General features: G+C 44.7%; 1 pseudogene; it reads left to right on the top strand.

Moving 5' to 3' along the window:
• Window positions 1-4,193: 4,193 nt before the first annotated feature.
• Window positions 4,194-4,527, top strand: LOC127664055 (V-type proton ATPase subunit G 1-like; annotated as a pseudogene).
• The last annotated feature ends 483 nt before the right edge of the window (window positions 4,528-5,010 follow it).

Raw genomic sequence — 5,010 nt, 5'->3', positions numbered from 1 at the left:
CCTTTCCTCATAGCAACAGACCTGTGGAATAGTCACTACACTTCCTTTCCTCATAGCAACAGACCTGTGGAATAGTCACTACACTTCCTTTCCTCATAGCAACAGACCTGTGGAATAGTCACTACAGGGGTACAGAACCCCAACAGGAGGATGTCTGCACAGGATGTTATTTTACATTTTTCATTTTTTATACCAAAAGAGATGGGGTAATGCAAACATTAAGCGTGTAACAATTTGATTGGCAGCACATTGGTGGTCCATTGCTATTGATTTAGGGAGGCAAGGGTGTAGGGGAATCGCGGTCCTGGAATGAATACTTTAACGTGGGAAGTCACCCGTGTTACATTAAGGAAAGCAGAGGGAAGGGTTAGGAATTATTTATTTCATCTACTTCAGGTACCTAAGGAGAAACATAAGATGTGGTCATTATGTGTCTGGGATCGGCAGTAACAGCTTGTCTGTGGAAAAGAAACTGGTTTAAATAGATAGTATTATTAATTAAAGATTAAATGATGGTTATTAACATGGATGGTGTAACCTGTGGGAGGTAGATCAAAAAGGATATTTTGAAGCTCAAAAGAATTTTTAAATAAATTGAAACATTTTAGAACAATTTTTTGGTTAAAGTATCATGAACATCGTACCAGGCTGTTAGCGAGATGCGCAAGTATTTAAACACATTTTAAACAAAGAATGAAGAAAATTACATTTTGGGTGAGCTGTGTTGTTCCAAGCTGTGAGCACCAAGGTTTCACCCGTTACTTTTTTGTTTGGTGGGCTCTTCCTGCCCAGGTGGAGAGAGCGGAGGCTGATCTGCTGCTGCCACCGCTGCTGCCGCCACCGCTGCTGCCAGCCATGTCCTCCAGCTCCCGGCTTGTCTGTCTCCTTGGCTGTGTGATGCCAAAAGCTGGAGAGGAGCTGTGTTCTGTAAAGCCCAGAAAGTAGAGCAGGAGGAGAAGAGGCATAGGGGCCTAGTGGCACCCTACCTGCAAGGCCAGGTGGGAATGAGTATCTGAATCTTTGTGAGTGTCTGAGAGGACTGTCTGGTTCCAGACAGGGGGTAACTCCAACCAAAAGCAAAGGTGGGAAAAAGAACTGAGGCTTAGGTCTTTTGGGATAATGTCAAAAGCCAACTGGGGACCAGGGTCTACTCACCATTTTTGTTCAAACAAGAGTTCGTGTGTGGATCCTTGCAGGCCACCAGCTGTGATATGGGTCAGCTGGTTATGCCCCAAGTTGGGTGTCAGATGCTGGGTGGCTGCGTGTCTGCAGACTCTGGGGTTCCCAGAGAGCCACCAGCGTGCTGTTCAGAATGCAGTCCATAATGGGGGTTCTCAGTCCCTGTTTTCCCAGTGGAAACAGTGGAGTTTGAGATGATTACTGTGTTTTCTAGTCTCCCGTGTACCACTAGCATCCAGTTGGGCGTTGGGAACGGCCCCAGTCCATGCTTCCCTTAGGGCATTGACGGGCCAGGTAGGAAGGGGAAGGCAGAGGCCAGGATCGGGCAGAACTTGCTTGATTCTGAGTGAGTGCTGAGAATACAGAAAGGCTGGACAAGAGAAGGCTTTCTCCAGGAGACTTAGGAGTCTTTACAGCAAAGGCGTTCTCCAGGACAGTTAGGAATCTTTACTGCGATCTTTGATGAAGAGACAGTCCTTGCTTGTTCAAACTTCTTTATTTGATGGTAGATGTATATGCATACACCTTACTCAGGGTGAACCAGGAATTCAATACCTTTGGCCTCAAGGAAGGAATGCCCAGGAAGGGAAGCCCATTGGCTGAATGCTCAGGGCCTATCTAGATACCTCATTAGCATGGAGAACTCGAGTACTCGAGGTTTGTATGTGTGTGTGTGTGTGTGTGTGTGTGTGTGTGTGTGTGTGACTGATTGCCATGGCCCTCAGTGGAGTGTCGTGGTTATGTGTTCCAGAGCAGTCAGAGTTAGGTAGGGAGCTGACCCTACTCCTACCATTCTCAATTCTGAGCTTCATGGGGTTTTAGCTCACTGAGCCTTACCAGCTCTTCTGTCTGGTGGTGCAGTCTACCTGCCTCACCTGCTGCTGATAAGAGATGGTTAAAGCCAGGAAGTCGTGATTCACTGGTAGAGCCTGTCTTTGCCCTACTCTGCATATTTAGGATTATTTGTAATAGATGTCTCAACAGAATTTGAAGAAGTAGTGAAGAGGAAAGAAGTGTTTCTGTCTAGGGCACAATCAGGAGCTGCTTCACTTGAAAATATGAATGCTTCTTGGTGAGTTCTGGTTTCTTGTCATGGTGGAGTGCTATGGCTTGCATTTTAATGAATTACATTCGCTAAGAGGATCCAGGATCTTTACTGTAATGGGAATGACTAGCTTGAGGTCTGTTTTTTTCTTTTTTGTTGTTTTTTGTTTTTTTTTGTTTGTTTGTTTGTTTTTTTTGTTTTGACTCTAGTGTGATCATAATTGCAAATAGAAAAATGAATCAATCTGATTCTGATCAGTACATAAGTGCTTAGAACCTTTGATGTTGAGTGTCTGATTGTCCAAGTGTTAGACTGGTGGGCGAATCTGGAGAAGGAAACAGAGTAGATGTTGAGTATGGATTAGGGCCCAGGACGTGGGACAGCAGTGGGATGCGTGGCTTACGCAACAAATGCATTTTCTTATATCTTTTTTAGCGAGTGTGTTCAGTTATCTATTTGAAGGCTTTCTGTTGCACTTCAAAGAAGTGTCTGTTCATCTGAGTGGTAGAAGACCTTGACTATAGCAGAAGTGTCTGCTCATCTGATTGGTAGAAGACCTTGACTATAGCAGAAGTGTCTGTTCATCTGATTGGTAGAAGACCTTGACTATAGCAGAAGTGTCTGTTCATCTGATTGGTAGAAGACCTTGACTATAGCAGACACATGCCCTTCTTCATGTGTGTCCATTCCACTTTTTATATCATCATTCCCGTAGCAACCAGCTTCCTTATCTGTTCCCTGAAGTTGCCTCATCTTGTTGGTGCTGTGGACTTTTTCAGTCTCTGGCAGCAAGGAACACAGTTGATCCTATCTAGACTTCCAAGGGGACTACATGGGCTATAGTGTGACCCTTTGCGAATGAGAACATAAAGTCTGTGGAAGAATAGTTGTTTCTTTCAGATGAGAGGCACATTCTACAAAGGCACCCAGTGGGACTGAGCCCAGATGCTCACTGTGTGACCAGCTGGATCCTGCAAAGTTCAGTTCCATTCACGCCTGTGTTTCATGTTTGCCAGTGTCTCACCCCTGCTCCCTGAGCTTGCTTCCCAGGACACACTTGTGTGCAAAACCCGTCTTAAACTTTGCTTTTGTGGAGCAACTGACAGGCCTAACACATAAGACCATACAGTATGACAGAGGCCAACTCTATGCAGGGGCTTAGGGCTGTATGGAGGGAGGCTGTGAAGAGAAAGGTCAGGAGAACGGAAGTTGTTATGGCTGTATTTTTCTGGTTCAGTCTCAGATGTTCTGGCTTGCATAGAGGTGGTAGCGGGAGGGCAGTAGCTCAGAGTGTGGAACACTGTTCCTGTTTACCTTACAGCAATCCTCTCAGCTAGGAGCTCTGCAGTCTCATTTTACCAGGGAGAAAGTTGAGGTAAAGAGCAGCTTCTCTCTCTCTCTCTCTCTCTCTCTCTCTCTCTCTCTCTCTCTCTCTCTCTCTCACACACACACACACACACACACACACCCCACACAACATTAAAGTAGAAGGGATTATCAGGATGGAGACAGCAATGGAGAGTGGATATGGCATAGTTGAAAAAAAATGACATGTAACCCAAAGTTTAAGTACATATCCACTAACGAGATGTCTTTACAAAAGAACCTTACAGTATTTTTAGTACTGGGAGGAGGTGTGTGTCTCACTGTCCTTGGGTTTGTGTCAATTCCTTGGTTGGATTCCCGCTGTTCTGGGTCTGGGGTGAGGGGTTTCCTTTTTTTCTGCAGTTGTGACTAAATTCATTTTATGATGCTTCAAAAATTGCAGATTCAGTGAATCTTCTCCCTAGATTTCTGTGCCTTGCTTTTTTCTTTTCTTTTTTTTTTTTTTTTTTTTTGAGGTTTGTTATTGAAAGTTGCTGGTTAGTCTGTGCTATAAAGTGAATAGTTTAGAGTAATAAAGATTTATTGTGGCGCAGGAGCAGATTGTGGGTAGTGGGTCAGGTGACCTGAGGGGCTTCACTCAGGTATGGTGAGTCAGACACAGGGCATCCAGCAGCTACTGCAGGCCGAGAAGCGGGAGGCCAGGAAGGTGTCTGAAGCCTGCAAGCAAAAGAATCAGAGGCTGAAGCAGGCCAAAGAAGTTGAAGAGTACCGCCTGCAGAGGAGAAGGAGTTCAGGGCCAAGGAAGCCGTCACACTGGGCTCCCACAGCAGCTGTAGTAGTGAGGTGGAGGAGACCCAGAAGATGACCATTCTCCAGAACTACTTCGAGCAGAACAGGGATGGTGCCTGGAGAACCTCTTGGCCTTTATGTGTGACATCCGGCCAGAAATCCATGAAAACTACCACCTAAATGGATAGGAGGCAGAAGTGCCTGCGCTGTGGTTGGCATGGGATCTGCCCCCATAGAATAGGAAATCTCTATAGAGCTTGAGCTCTCTTCTGTAAGGCATCAAATTATACCTCTATGCTGTTGTAGGACCTTTCACTTTTTGAGAGTGTCAAATCTAGTTTTTTGTACAGACTTATTACGTACCTGAGGTTTCATCTTCTTCTCTTGTGTGTCTTTAAGGAGTATATGTCACTTGTTTTCCTGTGTCTTCTCAGTAATGGGAATCAATGTTGACTTTTTTTATTAGTCTAGTAGAAAAAAATTCTTTCAAGAAATAAAGGTAGTAAATTGTTCCCTCTACTTTCTTAAAGATCGGGGGCGTTATCTATGAAAAAGTAGTAAATGGCTATTTGTAACTCCTGTGAAGAAGCAGCCAGCCTTATAGTACTCAATCGTGGATAATTTAGGATGGTGAATATGACGTGCTTATTCTGGCTGCTGTTAGTGTATCC

The sequence above is a fragment of the Apodemus sylvaticus genome, chromosome 13 (assembly GCF_947179515.1).
Source record: "Apodemus sylvaticus chromosome 13, mApoSyl1.1, whole genome shotgun sequence".
NCBI lineage: Eukaryota > Metazoa > Chordata > Mammalia > Rodentia > Muridae > Apodemus > Apodemus sylvaticus.
The sequence above is the reverse complement of the archived record's forward strand: the minus strand, read 5'-3'. Positions and strand labels throughout refer to the sequence as shown.